Source organism: Bufo bufo, chromosome 2 (genome assembly GCF_905171765.1).
Source record: "Bufo bufo chromosome 2, aBufBuf1.1, whole genome shotgun sequence".
NCBI classification, from domain to species: Eukaryota; Metazoa; Chordata; class Amphibia; order Anura; family Bufonidae; genus Bufo; species Bufo bufo.
Genome location: NC_053390.1, coordinates 834967653 through 834983295, shown reverse-complemented (window position 1 = coordinate 834983295; position 15643 = coordinate 834967653). Strand labels below are relative to the sequence as shown.

At 41.9% G+C, this 15643-nt stretch overlaps 1 pseudogene; it reads right to left on the bottom strand.

Moving 5' to 3' along the window:
- Positions 1–10129: 10129 nt before the first annotated feature.
- LOC120991103 lies at positions 10130–12967 on the bottom strand (annotated as a pseudogene).
- Positions 12968–15643: the final 2676 nt, after the last annotated feature.

Sequence of the window (15643 nt, the reverse complement as noted above, 5' to 3'; positions counted from 1 at the left end):
AAGAGTCCATAGTCTCACTGCCCTTACAGTAAAGAGTCCATAGTCTCACTGCTCTTACAGTAAAGAGTCCATAGTCTCACTGCTCTTACAGTAAAGAGTCCATAGTCTCACTGCTCTTACAGTACAGAGTCCATAGTCTCACTGCTCTTACAGTAAAGAGTCCATAGTCTCACTGCTCTTACAGTAAAGAGTCCATAGTCTCACTGCCCTTACAGTAAAGAGTCCATAGTCTCACTGCTCTTACAGTAAAGAGTCCATAGTCTCACTGCTCTTACAGTAAAGAGTCCATAGTCTCACTGCTCTTACAGTAAAGAGTCCATAGTCTCACTGCCCTTACAGTAAAGAGTCCATAGTCTCACTGCTCTTACAGTAAAGAGTCCAGAGTCTCACTGCTCTTACCGTAAAGAGTCCATAGTCTCACTGCTCTTACAGTATAGAGTCCATAGTCTCACTGCTCTTACAGTATAGAGTCCATAGTCTCACTGCTCTTAGAGTAAATAGTCCATAGTCTCACTGCTCTTACAGTAAAGAGTCCATAGTCTCACTGCTCTTACAGTAAAGAGTCCATAGTCTCACTGCTCTTACAGTAAAGAGTCCATAGTCTCACTGCTCTTACAGTAAAGAGTCCATAGTCTCACTGCTCTTACAGTAAAGAGTCCATAGTCTATCTGCTCTTACAGAAAAGAGTCCATAGTCTCACTGCTCTTACAGTAAAGAGTCCATAGTCTCACTGCTCTTACAGTGAAGAGTCCATAGTCTCACTGCTCTTACAGTAAAGAGTCCATAGTCTCACTGCTCTTACAGTGAAGAGTCCATAGTCTCACTGCTCTTACAGTAAAGAGTCCATAGTCTCACTGCTCTTACAGTAAAGAGTCCATAGTCTCACTGCTCTTACAGTAAAGAGTCCATAGTCTCACTGCTCTTACAGTAAAGAGTCCATAGTCTCACTGCTCTTACAGTATAGAGTCCATAGTCTCACTGCTCTTACAGTAAAGAGTCCATAGTCTCACTGCTCTTACAGTAAAGAGTCCATAGTCTCACCGCTCTTACAGTAAAGAGTCCATAGTCTCACTGCTCTTACAGTAAAGAGTCCATAGTCTCACTGCTCTTACAGTAAAGAGTCCATAGTCTCACTGCTCTTACAGTAAAGAGTCCATAGTCTCACTGCTCTTACAGTATAGAGTCCATAGTCTCACTGTTCTTACAGTAAAGAGTCCATAGTCTCACTGCTCTTACAGTATAGAGTCCATAGTCTCACTGCTCTAACAGTAAAGAGTCAATAGTCTCACTGCTCTTACAGTATAGAGTCCCATAGTCTCACTGCTCTTACAGTATAGAGTCCATAGTCTCACTGCTCTTACAGTATAGAGTCCCATAGTCTCACTGCTCTTACAGTAAAGAGTCCATAGTCTCATTGCTCTTACAGTATAGAGTCCCATAGTCTTACTGCTCTTACAGTAAAGAGTCCATAGTCTCACTGCTCTTACAGTATAGAGTTCCATAGTCTCACTGCTCTTACAGTACAGAGTCCATAGTCTCACTGCTCTTACAGTAAAGAGTCCATAGTCTCACTGCTCTTACAGTAAAGAGTCCATAGTCTCACTGCTCTTACAGTATATAGTCCATAGTCTCACTGCTCTTACAGTACAGAGTCCATAGTCTCACTGCTCTTACAATATTGAGTCCATAGTCTCACTGCTCTTACAGTAAAGAGTCCATAGTCTCACTGCTCTTACAGTAAAGAGTCCATAGTCTCACTGCTCTTACAGTATAGAGTCCATAGTCTCACTGCTCTTACAGTAAAGAGTCCATAGTCTCACTGCTCTTACAGTATAGAGTCCATAGTCTCACTGCTCTTACAGTATTGAGTCCATAGTCTCACTGCTCTTACAGTATAGAGTCCATAGTCTCACTGCTCTTACAGTAAAGAGTCCATAGTCTCACTGCTCTTACAGTATAGAGTCCATAGTCTCACTGCTCTTACAGTAAAGAGTCCATAGTCTCACTGCTCTTACAGTATAGAGTCCATAGTCTCACTGCTCTTACAGTATAGAGTCCATAGTCTCACTGCTCTTACAGTAAAGAGTCCATAGTCTCACTGCTCTTACAGTATAGAGTCCATAGTCTCACTGCTCTTACAGTAAAGAGTCCACAGTCTCACTGCTCTTACAGTAAAGAGTCCATAGTCTCACTGCTCTTACAGTAAAGAGTCCATAGTCTCACTGCTCTTACAGTAAAGAGTCCATAGTCTCAATGCTCTTACAGTACAGAGTCCATAGTCTTACTGCTCTTACCGTAAAGAGTCCATAGTCTCACTGCTCTTACAGTATAGAGTCCATAGTCTCACTGCTCTTACAGTATAGAGTTCCATAGTCTCACTGCTCTTACAGTATAGAGTCCATAGTCTCACTGCTCTTACAGTAAAGAGTCCATAGTCTCACTGCTCTTACAGTATAGAGTCCATAGTCTCACTGCTCTTACAGTATAGAGTCCATAGTCTCACTGCTCTTACAGTAAAGAGTCCATAGTCTCACTGCTCTTACAGTAAAGAGTCCATAGTCTCACTGCTCTTATAGTAAAGAGTCCATAGTCTCACTGCTCTTACAGTAGAGTCCATAGTCTCACTGCTCTTACAGTATAGAGTCCATAGTCTCACTGCTCTTACAGTATAGAGTCCATAGTCTCACTGCTCTTACAGTATAGAGTCCATAGTCTCACTGCTCTTACAGTATAGAGTCCATAGTCTCACTGCTCTTACAGTACAGAGTCCATAGTCTCACTGCTCTTACAGTAAAGAGTCCATAGTCTCACTGCTCTTACAGTAAAGAGTCCATAGTCTCACTGCTCTTACAGTACAGAATACCATAGTCTCACTGCTCTTACAGTGAAGTATCTCATAGACCCATTGCTCTTACAGTGAAGTATCCCATACACCCACTGCTCTTACAGTGAAGTATCCCATACACCCACTGCTCTTACAGTGAAGTATCCCATACACCCACTGCTCTTACAGTGAAGTATCTCATAGACCCATTGCTCTTACAGTGAAGTATCCCATACACCCACTGCTCTTACAGTGAAGTATCCCATACACCCACTGCTCTTACAGTGAAGTATCCCACACACCCACTGCTCTTACAGTAAAGAATCTCATCTATGCTTGTGATGAAACGTTCTTTCTTCTAGACGTAGATGGCGCCCTTGTAGGAAATCGGCCTAAGCAACATAAAACTTATTGAAGCAACTTCTTCTTTGAGAAAACTCTAGTTTTTTCAGAGACAAGAGCAGCAAGAAAGCGAGAAATAAATATAAAAGTCAGGCAGATTATGGCATGGAGATGAAAGTGTGAAGCAGCAGGGGAAAAACAGTACCTGCTTAAACCCCCCCAGACACGGTTTCTTGTACCCCAGAGAATAAAGGAATAATAAGTCTTATAATTCAGGTTTTCCGCAGTGTGCTGCAGCCCATGAGCTTCAATGTTACTCCCACGTATCATTTATCTACGTAATCAGTGATCTACATAAATTACACCTACAACAAGTTCTAATTGGACAAAAGTTTTTTTTATCATGACCGCTTTATGAAGAAATAATTAATTCTTTGGGCCTTTCATTAATCCACTCCAATTTTAGTACCAATCTCCATTTTTCTATCCAAGCAGCCAACCAAAAGTGGGCCTCTTCATTTATCACCTATCCAAGAATCAAACATGATCATAAACATGCTAATGACCTTCTTCAGTTTCATGATCCTTTTGATTGATTACTTAAGAATTTCTATTTTATTAACCAAAGTACATCAGGATTCTTCTCCAGCCAAACTATCTCTTCACATAACTCTTTACTAAACTCCTTTCTGAGATGAGAACACAAGATGTCTGCCTAATACAACATGACTGACTATCAGATCTCATCCTGATTCTCCAACAGCCCTCTTCTCATGATTACGGGCCCAAATATAAAATGATCTTCAGCAAGATCTCCATGCAATGTAAATGGCTCAACAGTAACTCCCCGTCCCCCAGTGGTTCCTGATAAGAATTTATGCTTCCTTTGTTTTTTAAATCATTTCAGAAAAATCTGAGAACCTATGATTGCGTCAGGTTCCTCCAATCAATGTTTTTTAGGTCCTCCATCTATGCAGAATCCAGAATACATGGACATGCATTGTCATACTGTTCAGATAGATTCCATCCTTGTGAGAGCGAGAAAATAAATGAGTCCCCAGTTTGGCCTTGATATGTCAGTCATAGAATGTGTCGGCAGATAAGAACTGAAAGGGCCCCTGGTTTGTCTATGGGTGAACCTCCGGCCGGACAACCACTGAAGACCAATACACGTTGATAGGTTTAAAATGGTTGCTCCTTTATTTTGACATCGTAGCCAATTTATAGATACAAACCACAAGATTACCATATACCTCTCTAAGCTTAATCCAATCAGGTAACGAATTTATCAATCTCACCTTTATACAACCAAAGCAAAAAAAGTCATGATAATTTCCTAGAAACAAGGTACATATGTGACGCATTTATAGTTCTTAGAATTCAGATATCTAACCACAATCTTTGTCGACTTTAGCTTTGTTCTAATATTTCGCGGAATTATCTTTGTTTATTTTGTACCAACATTTACCTGATAAAACGTCCTTCACTTATCTAAACCAAAGGTGAACGTCAATATACAAGATGCTTATATATATATAACCCGTATTGCAGTAAATGTAAAATATATGTCTAATGCACATGTTAGATATATGTGTAAAAGGTATATATGCATATATATGTTTCTGCAGCTATGATGTCATGCATTCGGCAATTCTCTCTTCAGGTACCTTTATCACAAATGTGGCCTTCTTTTGCTAAAGCATGCATATCTCTTTTTAGCCATGCGGTTTTGAGCTTCAGACAGCCATTTCATGATAGCTTGTGTTACTAGACCTTGTTGTCATAAGAGTATAAAATATTTCCTTTAAAGAAGAACTCTGTATACTTAATACAAGCATATAAGGCTGAATTAATATATATATGTGAACGTGTGTGGATACAGACATAATTTCCTTACAAGAACCATTTGGCCCATCTAGTCTGCCCAATATACTAAATACTATGGATAGCCCCCGGCCCTATCTTATATGAAGGATGGCCTTATGCCTATCCCATGCATGCTTAAACTCCTCCACTGTATTTGCAGCTACCACTTCTGCAGGAAGGCTATTCCATGCATCCACTACTCTCTCAGTAAAGTAATACTTCCTGATATTACTTTTAAACCTTTGCCCCTCTAATTTAAAACTGTGTCCTCTTGTAGCAGTTTTTCTTCTTTTAAATATTCTCTCCTCTTTTACCTTGTTGATTCCCTTTATGTATCTAAAAGTTTCTCTCATATCCCCTCTGTCTCGTCTTTCTTCCAAGCTATACATGTTAAGGTCCTTTAATCTTTCCTGGTAAGTTTTATCCTGCAATCCATGTACTAGTTTAGTAGCTCTTCTCTGAACTCTCTCTAAAGTATCAATATCCTTCTGGAGATATGGTCTCCAGTACTGCGCACAATACTCCAGATGAGGTCTCACTAGTGCTCTGTAGAGCGGCATGAGCGCCCCCCTCTGTCTACTGGTAATGCCTCTCCCTATACACCCAAGCATTCTGCTAGAATTTCCTGCTGCTCTATGACATTGTCTGCCTACCTTTAAGTCTTCTGGAATAATGACCCTTAAATCCCTTTCCTCAGATACTGAGGTTAGGACTGTATCACTGATTGTATATTCTGCTCTTGGGTTTTTACGCCCCAGGTCCATTATCTTGCACTTATCAACATTAAATTTTAGTTGCCATATTTTTGACCATTCCTCTAGTTTTCCTAAATCCTTTTCCATTTGGTGTATCCCTCCAGGAACATCAACCCTGTTACAAATCTTTGTGTCATCAGCAAAAAGACACACCTTACCATCGAGGCCTTCTGCAATTTCGCTGATAAAGATATTAAACAATATGGGTCCCAGAACAGACTCCTGAGGTACCCCACTGGTAACAAGACCTTGGTCTGAATATACTCCATTGACTACAACCCTCTGTTGCCTGTCCCTCAGCCACTGCCTAATCCATTCAACAATATGGGAGTCCAAGCCCAAAGACTGCACTTTATTGATAAGCTTTATATGTGGGACAGTATCAAAAGCCTTACTAAAGTCTAGATAAGCGATGTCTACTGCACCTCCTCCATCTATTATTTTAGTCACCCAATCAAAAAAATCAATAAGATTAGTTTGACATGATCTCCCTGAAGTAAACCCATGCTGTTTTTCATCTTTCAATCCATGGGATTTTAGATGTTCCACAATCCTCTCCTTAAGTATGGTTTCCATTAATTTCCCCACTATTGATGTCAGGCTTACTGGCCTATAGTTGCCCGATTCCTCCCTACTACCTTTCTTGTGAATGGGCACAACATTTGCTAATTTCCAATCTTCTGGGACGACTCCTGTTGCCAGTGATTGGTTAAATAAATCTGTTAATGGTTTTGCTAGTTCACCGCTGAGCTCTTTTAATAGCTTTGGGTGTATCCCATCAGGCCCCTGTGACTTATTTGTATTAATTTTAGACAGCTGACTTAGAACCTCTTCCTCTGTAAAGACACATGCATCAAAAGATTCATTAGTCTTCTTTCCTAACTGAGGTCCTTCTCTTTCATTTTCCTTTGTAAAAACTGAACAGAAGTATTCATTGAGGCCGTCAGCTAGTTCTTTATCTTCTTCCATATACCTTCCTTCTTTTGTTTTTAATTTGGTAATTCCTTGTTTTAGTTTCCTTTTTTCATTTATGTATCTGAAGAATGCCTTCTCGCCTTTTTTCCCTGACTAAGCTAATTTCTCTTCTGCCTGTGCTTTGGAAGCTCTTATAACTTATTTGGCCTCTCTCTGCCTAATCTTATAAATTTGTCTGTCATCCTCGTTTTTTTTTTTTTTATAATTCCTAAATGCTATCTTTTTGTTTTTAATTATTTTGGCCACTTCTGCTGAGTACCACAGTGGTCTCTGTTGCCTTCAATAGTGCCACTTTTAAGTAGTCCCATTTCTCCTGGACTCCAATGAAACTGTTCCAGTCTGATAGGGACTTGTATACCACTAATCTAATTTTAGAAAAGTCAGTTTTTCTAAAATCTAAAACTTTTGTTTTTGTGTGGTGTGACTCAGTCACTGTACTTATAGTAAACCACACTGACTGGTGATCACTAGATCCCAAGCTTTCCCCTACAGTAATATCAGATACCAAATTCCCATTTGTGAATACTAAATCTAAAATGGCCTCCTTCCGGGTTGGCTCCTCCACTACTTGCTGTAGAGATAATCCCAGTAGGGAATTTAGAATATCTGTACTCCTGGCAGAACTAGCTATTTTGGTTTTCCAGTTTACATCTGGAAGATTGAAGTCTCCCATAATGATAACTTCCCCCTTCAATGTCATTTTAGCTATTTCCTCAACTAGTAGATCATCTAATTCTTTGACTTGGCTAGTTGGTCTATATATCACACCTACACGAGTTACCTTATGATTATCAAGCTGCACGGTAACCCAAACTGACTCTAAATTGTTCTCGCTAACTTGTATCAAATTAGATTTTATGTTATCTTTCACATACAGGGCCACCCCTCCCCCCTTCTTGCCTTCTCTGTCTTTCCTGTATAGAGAGAACCCTGGTATTGATATATGCCAGTCATTACTCCCCTTGAACCACGTCTCAGTAACAGCCACTACATCTATATTCTCAGATGCCATTATATGCGAGCATTTGTAGACAAGACTCTGAGCTTGTCATTTCTTAACCTTTGTGCTACTGGCCTCTTCTGGCATTGTTCCGGGGGGCAGTTGGACTGCTGGATTATCACTCTTTTGCCCCCCTTTCCTAGTTTAAATGCTTCTTAGCAAATACCTGGAACTGTTCACCGAGGACATTCGTTCCTTTGAGAGAAAGATGCAAACCAGTCCTCGTGAACTAAAGTGTGTCTCGTTAATTCTGAGATGAGGAAAAGATCAAGACTTTTCTAAATGAAAATGATGAAAAAAGTACTACGATGGTAGATGCGGAGGCTCCGTGGAGAGTACTTACAGCAATGCATGATAACTATCCTGCTCAGCCACATTGTAGAAGAACCACGAGAAGAGTTCTAAGATCCTTCTGGTGGATCTACGTCAATGAGTGTAGGGATAAATGGGAGTACAGTGCTGTTGGATTCTCAGTTCATCCAAAGAGTATGGACCCAGTGAGTGGAAGGGATGAGTTAGTATTCATAGGTGTAGACTCAAATGGGTCAACTATAAGAACACCTCGTTAGGTAAGGCTTGTATATAACCTCAAGTTTAGCATACAGTACTATGACTGGACTTCGGCCAGGGGTGGAACTGAACCATGTGAGACGTTAATCCCATTAAGACAGTGAATACGAGGCACTAACAATGATTAAACACTCTGGTAGGATTGTTCACTTGGCATCTGAACATGTCCCAGTGGGACCTACCTAGTTGGATTCCTATGAGCACTCCTTTCATGGATGGATTACATGGAGTGCATTTTTTGAGATGGTTAATTACTAACCACACTGTCTTAGGATAGATCGGCATTGGTGCTTTTAACACTGTGGATCTACAGACCTTTGGCAGTAGGTTGACCTCTCTGGTTGCCTTAGGTCCAGGTTTTAAAAAAGTTGCTCTCGCTCAAAGTTTGATCGAAGGATAGAGGTATCAGGCTCTGGTTATGGATTACTTTCAAGGCCAAGATTAGGAATATCACATTGTATGCCTCAGCGAACGTGGCTCCACAGAAAGGATCAGACAGCAGGACAAAAATATTGCTAAAGACTCTTGGCCTTGGGGAATGGGTCATAAACGGCCAGGGATAACATAATTTGACAAGAAACGTGATACATGGTGGAAGGTGGGATTGATGGTTGTTACAGTCAAGCAGCGGTTAATCGTATTTTTGTAACCCTAATACCCATCTGAGCAGATGTTTTTTCCTTTTTTGAAGAAGATAGAAATGGGAATGGTCAATGAGACTTCATGGGTTAGGACCTAAGGAGACCCTAATGTGACCCTAGTGTGAAATACTTACACACAGCGCAATAGCTATTTTCCATTGTGGAGAACAGTCAGACCTGGTATGCATATGAGTTACAAATTACACTCCATGAGAAGAAGTTGTAGAATTATGGAAGTCACAGGATAGATAGACATGTCAATGATATGCAAATAATAAAAAATGGGAACAAAATTTGCAAACATTTTGGTTCTTTCAGTATTGAATTTAAACCCCAGCAATACACACACTTTCACGCCCTGGCATGCTATCAATGAGGTTACTAAGGTTGACTGAGGAATATCCTGCCACTCTGAATGCAGTTGGGCCCACAAATCATCAAGATCTGCTGCTGGCAGCTCCCTCTGCAACTGCCGACCAACGGTATCCTATATGTGCTCGATGGGAGACAAGTTTGGAGATGCTGCAGCCACGGTAGTGCATTTAGGTCATGCAGGCTGCTCACAGTAGCACAAACAACATGCGGCCTGGCATTGTCCTGTTGAAAGATGGCTCCTGGGACACTGTGGGGAAATGGCAGTACCACTGGTTCCATAACCAAATCAATGTCCGCCGAGCTGTTAGTGTACCTGAAATGAAGACTAGAGGCATCTGGCTACCGTACTTTATGCCACCCCACACCATAATCCTGGAAATAGGACTGATGCGACTTTCTCTTGTGAAGGCCTGGCATTCCCCACGTGGTCTCCAGACCAATCTCTGCTGAATAGGATAGACCTCCATTCTAGCTGTCTTGCTGTGCACCATGATAGACTTTGAGAGCAGTGGTATGGCATCCTATCAATGCCTTACATTTTGTAAATTCAAAGGTAGAATTCATATGTCTACTGCAACCATTTGTGGTCATAAAAGATCATGAATGCCATTGATAATCAAAACTATGAAAAGAGACCGTATCTCCTTGGACAGGGTATAAGAGAGGGAACCAGGCCTTACTAAAATCAATCATGGTGCTTTTGGTCAGTCATCTTTATGAATGTCTTCTACTAAACTTTGTTAGTCCCTATGCCATGAAGAAATTTTATGCAATAACTACCTTAGTCCTTGGAGATGAAGAAGTCCTAAAATTAGAGGATTCCATTGTAGAGTGTGAATTCTAACACTTTCCAGCGTTTAATCCCGGTATTGTCCTAGGTCAAGAGAATGGTCATGTGTAGATGTCTGTGAAGGTTCTCATTTATCCAGGTCATGGAATATCTGTAAAGAATAAATCAAGGCAACTGGACTTACTGTAGATTTCTTGAAAACGTTTCACTCGTTCTTCCAACGAGCTTTCTCAATTCTGAGTGACTGTACAAGAATTATCTGGGAATAAATATGTAACTGAATCAATATCTGGTAATTATACCCAGCATGGGGTCAAAGGTGTTGAATCCATTATCCTAATTGGAGTCAGTAGGTGATAAAGACTTCCTAGAAAAAGGTGTCAAGACAGCATTGTACGTGGCAGACAATAGATGTTTAACCCCCCCCCGCCTCTATTTAAGTTTGGCTTCTCCATTTTAACGTAGATGGCCTCCTTCACACCTCGTTTGTACCAATCGGCCTCCTTATCCAAAACACGTACTTGACTGTCTTCAAAGGTGTGACCTGTTTCTTTTAGATGTAAGTACACGGCCGAATCTTGACCAGAGGTTTTGGCTCTTCTATGCTGAGCCATACGCTGATGTAGTTGTTGTTTTGTTTCGCCGATATACAGTTCTGAGCATTCCTCATTGCACTGGACTGCGTACACAATGTTGTCCATCTTGTGTTTAGGCGTTGGGTCTTTGGGGTGAACCAGTTGTTGCCTCAGTGTGTTGCTGGGTTTAAAGCAGACAGGGATGTGATGTTTATTAAAAATCCTTTTGAGTTTCTCAGACACCCCAGCTACATATGGGATAACCATATTCTTGCGTCTGTCATGCTTCTCGCCCTCACTGGTAGTCTTGGTGCTCTTTCTTCTCCTTCCTTCTGTTTTGACAAAGGCCCAAACTAGATACCCACAAGTTTTAAGTGCCCCTCTGAGGTGTTTGAATTCCTTCGTCTTGGCCTCTGTGCTGGTGGGGATTTTCTCTGCCCGGTGGTGTAGAGTCTGGATGACTCCCAGTTTGTGGTCTAGAGGATGGTGGGAATCAAATAGCAGGTACTGGTCTGTGTGCGTTGGTTTTCGATAGACCTCTATTCCCAGCTTTCTTCCCTCTTCCACTGTTATAAGACAGTCCAGAAAGGCCAGTTTGTTTGTTCTGCATATCTTCCTTCCTTCCTTTCCTGAAATTGATGTTATGATCCACTGAGTTGATGTGATCGGTGAAAGCCTGTAACTCTTGTTTATGAGTTTTAACCCAAGTGTCATCCACATATCTGAACCAATGACTCGGTGTAATTCCCTTGAAAGTGGTCAGGGCTTTCTTTTCTACTTCCTCCATATACAGGTTCCCTACAATAGGTAAGACTGGTAATCCCATAGCACATCCATGTTTTTGCTTGTAGAACTTGTCCTTATACTTGAAGTAGGTGGCACTCAGGCAAAGGTCCAGTAAGGCACACACTTGGTCTGGGCTAAGTTCTGTTGTGCAGCCTAAGGTGTTGTCTAGTAGCAACTGTTTCCTGACTGTTTCAATTGCCTCTGTAGTGGGTATGCAGGTGAAGAGGGATGTAACATCATAGGAGACCATTGTTTCTTCTGTGCCCAATACCAAGTTCTGGATTTTAGTGGTGAAATCCTGAGAGTTCTGTATGTGATGTGTGTTTCCAACCAAGGGCGCTAGGATTCTGGCTAAGTATTTTGCCACATTGTAGGTCACAGAGTTGATGCTGCTGACAATTGGCCTGAGAGGGGTCCCATCCTTATGTATCTTAGGAAGTCCATAAATACATGGAGGGGCTTCCACAGGGTAGAGGCGATGATACGTGGCCCGATCAATGATTTTGTCCTTTTCTAGTTGTAGTAGTTCTATAACCTTCTTCTTGTAGCCACTGGTTGGGTCTCGTCTTAGGGCCTCATATGTGTTGTTATCATCCAGGAGTGGGGTCACCTTGGCATCGTAGTCAGATGTATTAAGTACAACCGTGCATCTTCCTTTATCCGAAGGCAGGATGGTGATGTTTGTGTCTTTCTTCAGGGATGTAACCGCCCTCCTTTCTTCTCTAGTCAAGTTTGAAGGAGGTGGTTTAGCACTGGCCATAGCTGCAGACACTTTAAGGCGAAGTTGTTCAGCCTCACCCTGTTGTACTTTGTTGCTGTGGATTGAGGCTTCAGTGGCTGAAATAATATCAACTATTGGTATGGTTCTTGGTGTGATTGTGAAATTCAACCCTTTAGCAAGGACATCATCTCACTTTTGGTGAGAACCCGGTCTGAAAGATTCTGCACCCATTTCTTTTTGTTTTGCACTGTCCTTGTTTCCTCCTTTCGCCTCCATGTCAGTTCCTCACTGGTATGGCTGTTTGCAGTTCGGGATAACAAAATGCAGAACTTGTACTTCTGCCTCTCCTTGCTCTTAGTGTGCTGAGCTAGCTGTGCATGTACTGTGAAATCTGCTACTTTCCTCCACCTTTCAGCGGGTAGCTGCAAAGTCAGGTCCTCTTTCAGCTAACTGATAGTTTGTTTCTAAGCTTCAACTGTGAAATGGGTCTGTCGTACCCGTTCATTTAGTAGTTGCTTCTGGACTTTTTATAGAATCATCTCAGCTCTGTGACCCTTCACCGTGGAGTCCAAACGGATGCTGCATGGTACCAGCCCCTGTTTTCGGCATCTGACATTCAAACGCAGGTGGTTTCTATAGTCTGCCAGTTTTCTTGCTGTCTTTTCATATTCTCGTACAAGTTTAAGGGTTTTCCCCCCCAAAATGTGTTGCAATATGTATGTGAAGGTTCTCATTTATCCAGGTCATGGTATATCTGTAAAAAATAAATCAAGGCAACTGGACTTGGATAAGGAGGCCGATTGGTACAAACGAGGTGTGAAGGAGGCCATCTACATAAAAATGAAGAAGCCAAGCTTGAATAGAGGCGAGGGGGTTAGACATCTAATGTCTGCCACATACAATGCTGTTTTGACACCTTTTTCCGGGAGGTCATTATCACCTACTGACTCTAATTAGGATAATGGAATCAACACCTTTGACCCCATGCTGGGTATAATTACCAGATGTTGATTCAGTTACATATTTATTCCCAGAGAATTCTTGTACAGTCACTCAGAATTGAGAAAGCTCGTTGGAAGAACGAGTGAAACGTTTTAAAGAAATCTACAGTAAGTCCAGTTGCCTTGATTTATTCTTTACAGTCATGTGTAGATGTTTTAAGGTGCTCAGTGTGTCCATACCACATTAACAGCATTGAAATGTTTATGGTCCATAATGTAGACTGGAACCATCATCTGTATGGGAATTGGCACAGCGAACATTCAACTTTTCTCAGAGAGAAAACTGAGGAGAAGACTGTCAATCATCATCAGGTGATCGAGAAGACCAGGAGCTCATGAATAAACCAGACTCTTCTCTGGCAGCACATGACTCTTCTCCGCTCTCGGCAGTGGTGTCACTTTACCTTGAGGTGACAGGCTGTTGATTTCATTGAGGGCAGGACGTATGGGGAGACAGGTTCCATTTAATTATGGGCTCTCTGGAGATTAGTCTTGTTATGATGCTACACTCAGAGTTGCACCTTCTCTGGTCTCTTCTGACCCGTTGATTTGGAGTCACTTGCTTTGTTTTGCAGTTTTTGGCGACGTGAACTACCGCAGCTGCAGCCTCTGAACTTCCTAGTTCTCTCAATAATCTTTAACCACATCCCTTGCTCAATGTCTTATGTGCTTCTCAGACTTGTGCTCCTCAAATCTAGCGTGAGGTCAACTATTCCGACAAAAGGTCAATGAGGTAGATAAGTGGTGGATTTATTCTTCCAACAGTGAGACCAAATGTCTTGGATGCAATTATCCCTCCACCATAGTATATCAATCACTACAGGTTCATGTGAGGCTGACCTTCAGTCCTAATCCCATCTACCATATACATGTCCTGTGCTTAGTTCTGCTGTATGGTCCTGACCTCCAGTTCTAATCCCATCTACCATACACATGCCCTGTGCTCAATCCTGCTATATGGTCCTGACCTCCAGACCTAATCCCTTCTACCATATACAAGTTCTGTGCTTAGTCCTGCTGTGTGGTCCTGACCTCCTGTCCTAATCCCATCTACCATACACATGCCCTGTGCTCAATCCTGCTGTATGGTCCTGACCTCCACTCCTAATCCCATCTACCATATACATGTCCTGTGCTCAGTCCTGCTGTATGGTCCTGACCTCCAGTCCTAATCCCATCTACCATATCTACCTTATACATGCCCAGTGCCTAGTCCTGCTGCATGGTCCTGTCCACCATTCTTAATCCCATCTACCATATACATGTCCTGTGCTTAGTCCTGCTGTATGGTCCTGTCCTCCATTCATAATCCCATCTACCATATAAATGTCCTGTGCTTAATCCTGCTGTATGGTCCTGACATCCAGTCCTATTCATGTCCTGTGCTCAGTCCTGCTGTATGGTTCTGACCTCCAGTCCTAATCCCATCTACCATACACATGCCCAGTGCTTAGTCCTGCTGTATGCTCCTGTCCTCCAGTCATAATCCCATCTACCATATACATGTCCTGTGCTCAGTCCTGCTGTATGGTCCTGACCTCCAGTCCTAATCCCATCTACCATATACATGTCCTGTGCTCAGTCCTGCTGTATGGTCCTGTCCTCCAGTCCTAATCCCATCTACCATATACATGTCCTGTGCTTAGTCCTGATGTATGGTCCCGACCTCCAGTCCTAATCCCATCTACCATATACATGCCCAGTGCTTAGTCCTGCTGTATGGTTCTGACCTCCAGTCCTAATCCCATCTACCATATACATGTCCTGTGCTTAGTCCTGCTGTATGGTCCTGACCTCCAGTCCTAATCCCATCTACCATATACATGCCCAGTGCTTAGTCCTGCTGTATGGTTCTTACCTCCAGTCCTAATCCAATCTACCATATACATGTCCTGGGCTGATCAAGTGCTCATCAAGCACACTGACATCATATGGCGGTGCTACAGGAGTGTTTACCAGTTGGTTAAAGGGGATGGCAGCCATTGTCCATTTTTCTACTTTTCCAGGTCCTTAGGTTCTGTCTCCATCACACTTGATGGGGCAGATGTATATGGTGCTGCCCAATGCATTTCTCCGCTGGAAGGCTCTGCCGTATGTCATCCATAGGCTCCTGTGTGCACTATATAATTTTCAATGGATGCCTCCATATACAAAAGAGTAGTCTACTACATGATACAGAAGAACAATGGTATACTGACATATACCGGCTCAGTGGGTAAACTCTCTTAGTTCTATGGATACATACCAGGAGATTTCAGGTTGTACAGTCGTGGCCAAAAGTTTTGAGAATTACATAAATATTGGAAATTTGAAAAGTTGCTGCTTACGTTTTTATAATAGCAATTTGCATATACTCCATAATGTTATGAAGAGTGATCAGATGAATTGCATAGTCCTTCTTTGCCATGAAAATTAACTTAAT